We start from the raw sequence: 7,823 nt of genomic DNA, 5'->3' as shown, positions 1-7,823 counted from the left end.
CCTCGACTAGATGGACCTTTGTTGGCAAAGTAATGTCTCTGTTTTTCTATATGCTATCTAAGTTGGTCATAACTTTTCTTCCAAGGAGTAAGCGTCTTTTAATTTCATGGCTGCAGTCACCATCTGCACTGATTTTGGAGCCCCCCAAAATAAAGTTTGACACTGTTTCCACAGTTTCCCCATCTATTTGCCATGAAGTGATGGGACCAGATGCCATGATCTTAGTTTTCTGAATGTTGATTTTTAAGCCAGGTTTTTCACTATCCTCTTTCACTTTCATCAAGAGGCTTTTTAGTTCCTCTTCACTTTCTGCCTTAAGGGTGGTGTCATCTGCATATCTGAGGTTATTGATATTTCTCCCAGCAATCTTGATTCCAGCTTGTGCTTCTTCCAGCCTAGCGTTTCTCATGATGTACTCTGCATGTAAGTTAAATAAGCAGGGTGACAATATACAACTTTGACATACTCCTTTTCCTATTTGGAACCAGTCTGTTGTTCATGTCCAGTTCTAACTGTTGCTTCCTGACCTGCATATAGGTTTCTCAAGAGGCAGGTCAGGTGGTCTGGTATGCCCATCTCTTGAAGAATTTTCCACAGTTTATTGTGATCCACACAGTCAAAGGCTTTGGCATAGTCAATAAAGCAGAAATAGATGTTTTTCTGGAGCTCTCTTGCTTACCCATGATCCAGCAGATGTTGGCAATTTGATCTCTGGTTCCTCTGCCTTTTCTAAAACCAGCTTGACCATCAGGAAGTTCATGGTTCATGTATTGCTGAAGCCTGGCTTGGAGAATTTTGAGCATTACTTTACTAGCGTGTGAGATGAGTGCAATTGTGTGGTAGTGTGAGCATTCTTTGGCATTGCCTTTCTTTGGGATTGGAATGAAAACTGATCTTTTCCAGTCCTGTGGCCACTGCTGAGTTTTCCAAAGTTGCTGGCATATTGAGGGCAGCACTTTCACAGCATCATCTTTCAGGATTTGAAATAGCTCAACTGGAATTCCATCACCTCTGCTAGCTTTGTTTGTAAAGATGCTTTCTAAGGCCCACTTGACTTCACATTCCAGGATGTCTGGCTCTAGGTCAGTGATCACACCATCGTGATTATCGTGGTCATGAAGATCTTTTTTGTACAGTTCTTCTGTGTATTCCTGCCACCTCTTCTTAATATCTTCTGCTTCTGTTAGGTCCATACCATTTCTGTCCTTTATCGAGCCCACTTTGCATGAAATGTTCCCTTGGTATCTCTAATTTTCTTGAAGAGATCTCTAGCCTTTCCCATTCTGTTGTTTTCCTCTATTTCTTTGTATTGATCGCTGAGGAAGGCTTTCTTATCTCTTCTTGCTATTCTTTGGAACTCTACATTCAGATGCTTATATCTTTCCTTTACTCCTTTGCTTTTCGCTTCTCTTCTTTTCACAGCTATTTGTAAGGCCTCCTCAGACAGCCATTTTGCTTTTTTTGCATTTCTTTTCCATGAGGATGGTCTTGATCCTGGTCTCCTGTACAGTGTCACGAACCTCCATCCATAGTTTATCAGGCACTCTATCAGATCTAGTCCCTTAAATCTATTTCTCACTTCCACTGTATAATCATAAGGGATTTGATTTAGGTCATACCTGAATGGTCTAGTGGTTTTCCCTACTTTCTTCAATTTAAGTCTGAATTTGGCAATAAGGAGTTCATGATCTGAGCCACAGTCAGCTCCTGGTCTTGTTTTCGCTGACTGTATAGAGCTTCTCCATCTTTGGCTGCAAAGAATATAATCAGTCTGATTTTGGTGTTGACCATCTGGTGATGTCCATGTGTAGAGTCGTCTCTTGTGTTGTTGGAAGAGGGTGTTTGCTATGACCAGTGCGTTCTCTTGGCAAAAGTCTGTTAGCTTTTGCCCTGCTTCATTCTGTACTCCAAGGCCAAATTTGCCTGTTATTCCAGGTACCTCTTGATTTCCTACTTTTGCATTCCAATCCCCTATGATGAAAAGGACATCTTTTTTTGGTTTTAGTTCTAGAAGGTCTTGTAGGTCTTCATAGAACCATTCAACTTCAGCTTCTTCAGCATTACTGGTTGGATTACTGTGATATTGAATGGTTTGCCTTGGAAACGAACAGAGATCATTCTGTGGTTTTTGAGATTGCATCCAAGTACTGCATTTCGGACTCTTTTGTTGACCATGATGGCTACTCCATTTCTTCTAAGGGATACCTGCCCGTAGTAGTAGATATAATGGTCATCTGAGTTAAATTCACCCATTCCAGTCCATTTTAGTTCGCTGATTCCTAGAATGTCGACGTTCACTCTTGCCACCTCCTGTTTGACGACTTCCAATTTGCCTGAGTCCATTAGATTTAGCAAAAATTGATAAAGGACAGTTTCACAAAGGTGATGGGAATGTGAGGTAGATTACAGAGGAGAATGAGAGAATGGAGACCCTTGAGCACAGAAAAATCTGAAAAGTTAGGCTCTAAAGGAGATAAAATAGACAAAGAGCAAGAGTGCAGCAGCGTGTGGTTGAGAGTGGACCCTTGTGTTTCTCAGATGAACTTAAAGGACTTTTAAAGGTTGCTGGGAAGGAAGCAGCAGAGAGGCGAGAGCTGAACACACAGGACGAGGTGATGATGATGACATCATCACGGGGGAGGAGATGGTGGAAACTAATACAAAGTTCTATGTTAATTATATCTCAATAAAAATACTTTTGGAATAAGATCAGCAATTTCAATTAAGCTTTGCATTTCATCAACAGAAAGACTTTAAAATCCTGCCTTCAGGGCTTCCCTGGTGGTCCAATGATTAAGAATCTAGACCAACCTAGATAGCATATTCAAAAGCAAAGATACTACTTTGCCAACAAAGGTCTGCCTAGTCAAGGCTATGGTTTTTCCAGTGGTCATGTATGGATGTGAGAGTTGAACTATGAAGAAAGCTGAGCACCGAAGAATTGATGCTTTTGAACTGTGGTGTTGGAGAAGACTCTTGAGAGTCCCTTGGACTGCAAGGAGATCCAACCAGTCCATTCTGAAGGAGATCAGTCCTGGGTGTTCTTTGGAAGGAATGATGCTAAAGCTGAAACTCCAGTACTTTGGCCACCTCATGCGAAGAGTTGACTCATTGGAAAAGACTCTGATGCTGGGAGGGATTGGGGGCAGGAGGAGAAGGGGACGACAGAGGATGAGATGGCTGGATGGCATCACTGACTCAATGGATGTGAGTTTGGGTGAACTCTAGGAGTTGGAGATGGACAGGGAGGCCTGGTGTGCTGCGATTCATGGGGTCGCAAAGAGTCGGACACGACTGAGCGACTGAACTGAACTGAACCAAACCAATCCTGGTTCAATCCCTAATCCAGGAAGATTCCACGTGCCTCGAGGCAACTAAGTCCCACAACTGCTGAGCCTGTGCTCTAGAGTCGGGGAGCCACAACAGAGAAGAGAAGCCACCACAGTGAGAAACTTGTGCCCTGCAACTAGAGAGTAGCCCCTGCTTGCCTTGCCAACTAGAGATCACTTGCTCAGCGATGGAGAACAAAAATAAATAAATAAATCTTAAAAAAAAAAATAGAATCCTGCCTTCATACACCATATGCCTTGTCTTTATACAGAAAAAGATATACATCCAGCCACAAACATCCGTGTGAGGAAGAAATAGTTATTGACAAATTCTGTTAGAAGAATAAATGGGCTTTTATATTTATAGAGGTGGCAAAAGAAATAACACCTGAAGATACCACAGTTTAAAATGGAAAGCTAACCTCTCTGCTGAGCAAGGAAAACAGCTCTCTGGCTGTTTCTTTTTTTAATTGAAGTATAGTTGATTTACATCTATAATTTCTGCTCTACAGCAAAGTGATTCATTTATATACATTCTTTTTCACCAATAGATAATAATACTGCGGTGGACACTTTAAAACCTGTTAAGAGGGTAGATCTCATGTAGGGTCTATTTTACTATGATTAATATTACCATGTAATAGACCAAGAAATCCACAAACGAAAGGGAGGATGTGCAACAGAAAAAGATTCTGATTGTTACGTCCAGTCAGCGTGAAAGGAAGCCAGAGCCGATGATGAGCCTCTCACAGCAGCAGAGGAGTCGTGACTGTGCCTACGTGCGAGCCTGCACAAACGGTGGAGCTGAAAGAGCACAGGACTCAGTACTGGGAGAGATGGGCTTCACTTCTGTTCTTCCTTCTCGTTTGTCCTTGAGCAAGTGGTTCGACCTCTCTGGGACTCAGATGCCTAGTATATAAAAGTTGAGGCTAAGTGAGATCTCAGCTTTGAACTCTACAATTCTATGATTATATTAAAGAGAAATAGTTTTTTCCTAATCGTAAACAAATGTGATGCAAACTTCCTCCCATGGCTATATAACATAATTAGTAGGAAAGGTGTTATACTCCATGATTACAAGAGGACTTTCCATTGCTATTTCTATTCTATTTCTAATTTCTAACTAAATTTCTAACTAAATTTATATTTCTAATTCTAACTAAAGATCTGAGAATACTGGCATTGATGTGCTTGGAAAAGTGCCAAGATTTTTGCTTTAAAGTGCCTACAGCAAAGAATCTAGTAACATTCAGTAAAGCAAGTTTGTTGTTGTTGTTGTTAGAATGGAGTTTTAGTAAATAAGAGATGCTAACTTATTTTTCATCTTTAAATAAACGTACGTAATTGGGTGCTAAGTTGCTTCAATTGTGTCCAACTCTGTGAGATCCCATGGACTGTAGCCCACCAGGTTCCTCTGTCCATGGAATTCTCCAGGCAAGAATACTGGAGTGGGTTTCATCTCTTACTCCAGGGGATCTTCCAACCCAGGGATCGAACCCATGTCTCCTGTCTCCTGCATTGGCGGGCAGATTCTTTACCATGTTGCCATGTGGGAAGTCCTAAATAAATGTATGCAGTACTGAAAATCCTAGAAGATGCACAAACTTTCCCCATGTAATTAATGAAACCTCTCCCTTTTACTGCCCCCACCCCCAAATATCCCAGTTTGGATGCTAAGATGGAAGGGCACTCTACTTGTTGGTAGATTCTTTTCTACTTTGCTTAATTCCAAACCCACTTCAAAGATATTCTTCATCTGGTTCTCAAGTGGCTTCAGATGGGCTTTATGAAAATCAATTGCAGCCAGAAGAGTGGGTTTTTCTCTTTCTTTTTCATTTCCTAGCTGTGGGGTTATTAAGAGCATATTTCCAGTGACCCAACACACTGATGCAGTTTCTGCTCTCACAGGTAAAGAGCTCAGAAGTCGTCATTCCCTCCTGTGATAAGAAAAGCTGACCAACAGAAAATCAAAGAATTTCCCTGTACTCATCTGAGAACTGCAGCCACAGGGCACCCTCCCCCACAACCCCACACCAAATCTGGAGGGTCTATCACAACCAGAAAGGTTCCTGGAGCAGAAACTGGGGATCCCAAGCTGGCAGAAAGATTTAAATCATCCCTCAGGACCCTCTCTGCCCTCCCTCCCAACCCTGCTTCCTGGAGAACGTCCCTTCCATTCTCCACAAGGTTCCAGAACTCACAGCCCAATATATCTTTATGTGTTTTTATTAATTCCAGGGACTCAAGATTGGCATGAAATTTATTACAGCAAATTTAAAGCATTGCACAATTTCACTGCAACTTTGAAGAGATTCCCTAGGGATTTTTTTTACTTGAAAATTTAATCAAATAACCCCTTGGTCATCAATCTGCCCAGCCAGTTGATGGGGAGTTGTGTTCACACCTGCAGTGACGTGTACTCCAGACTCGATTCAATTATAAATCTTGGTGACCTCAACTCACCTACAGATGGCACCGAACGGCATGGAAACGGTTCAGATCCGCATGCTCTCTATAATTACAGTGACGTATCCAGTTCTGCAAAATCAGTGAACAGCTCCTGAAGTTGTTATATATAGCAAAATGGTGCAGTTACATGAAAACTGAAATCCTACTTCGTTCAGTCAACAGGGAAAGGCTTGTATCATCTCTGATTTTCATTTGTTTTTTAATCAACTTATAATGGCTATAAATGGATGTTTCTCAGAGAAAATTTGACTTAGCTCATTGTCAACTACAAATGGGTACTCGCCATAGGCCCTTGCCTCTACAAGGCTGAAATCATGAACTACTGCAGCTGCTGACCTTCAACACCTTCTGAAAGGAGTTCAGGGTGGAGCGCAGAAATGAGGAACGCTGTGCTCAGGTAGAGGGGAGGAGGGAGAAACTGGCAGGACAGGTCTTCAGGTAGTTTGGTATTTTCAGGAGCTGATTTTATGAGCCCAATTCTCATATTTCCTCGGGTCTAGAAAAGCACTAAAACCCTTCATGGAGACCACTGCTCCTTGTGACTAGCAGAAAGTTTCTGGGAAAATTTGTGCTCAATTGCATGTACTCTCCCTTCACCAAAATCACACACATACTGACCTCCCCCCACTGTCTCTTTGGAGTGGTCTCTCAGAGCTATCTGAGGTGCTGTTTCCCGGCTGCAGTCCACATTTTGCCCCCAGTAAAACTTAATTCACAGTTCTCACATTGTGCATTTTTTAAAGTTGACGTCATCGCCCCTTTTGCTATTGGGAGTTGTGGGGTGAGGGGGCGGGCGGTGTTTCTGTTGAAACCTCACTCTCTCCGGAGAACACAGAGCACTACAATCTCTCTTCTTCCCTGAGGACCCAGCATCCTTCAAGAGACCATCTTATCACAGCCAAAGACTACTCCTTCCAAGCACCCTGGAGACGCCAACCTGCTCCTCTTTGAGCTCCGGCCAGTCCTTCTGTATCTGTTGGAGATGATGTTGGTGGCAGCTTTGCCTCTTGGTGTTTTGTCCTAGAAAAGCTGCCTCTCCTTGCCTCCCTGGGGCTTTCTCATCCTCTCGAAGTCCCAAGACTCTGATGCTAAGAGATCCTTGTATGTGTTTAGTTGCTCAGTTGTGTCTGACTCTTTGCAACCCCATGGACTGTAGCCCACCAGGCTCCTCTGTCCATGGGATTCTCCAGGCAGGAATACTGGAATGGGTTGCCATGTCCTTGGATCTTCCAGACCCTGGGATCAAACCCCAGTCTCCTGCATTGCAGGCAGTTTCTTTACCTTCTGAGCCATCAGGGAAGCCTTTATATGTCTGTACATGTTGCTGCTGCTGCCAAGTCGCTTCAGTCGTGTCCGACTCTGTGCGACCCCATAGACGGCAGCCTACCAGGCTCCGCCGTCCCTGGGATTCTCCAGGCAAGAACACTGGAGTGGGTTGCCATTTCCTTCTCCAATGCATGAAAGTGAAAAGTGAATGTGAAGTCGCTCAGTCGTGTCCGACGCTTAGCGACCCCATGGACTACAGCCTACCAGGCTCCTCCATACATGGGATTTTCCAGGCAAGAGTACTGGAGTGGGGTGCCATTGCCTTCTCCGATGTCTGTACATATATATATGTATGTATATATATATTCTTTCCCAGATTCTTTTCCGTTATGGAAGATGACTTCCTAACCAAAGGACACACACCTTACAGACATAATCTCTTCAGGGGTCTATCTTAACATGCCTTGGTGGTTAGAAGACTACAAAGAGTGTCAATCAAATTAACAACTGAAATGATTTTTTCCATCTATTCATATGCCAAGTATATAGGAAAATACAGGGGGAGGGGAATAAATTTTTGCCATTTATATTCTAGGCAATCTGCTACTTTGGTTATTTGCAGTTTAAATGTGCCAGTTATTTCAGCTGTGTTTCTTTTTTTAATGACATATTTTGAAAAAACATTCAGGTTTATAACCAATATATGTTAATTAATCATTTCAGTTTTTTCCCTTGAGATGTTTTAGACCATAATTGACC

The sequence above is a fragment of the Bos taurus genome, chromosome 14 (assembly GCF_002263795.3).
Source record: "Bos taurus isolate L1 Dominette 01449 registration number 42190680 breed Hereford chromosome 14, ARS-UCD2.0, whole genome shotgun sequence".
NCBI classification, from domain to species: Eukaryota; Metazoa; Chordata; class Mammalia; order Artiodactyla; family Bovidae; genus Bos; species Bos taurus.
This window is presented reverse-complemented; position numbering follows the sequence as displayed.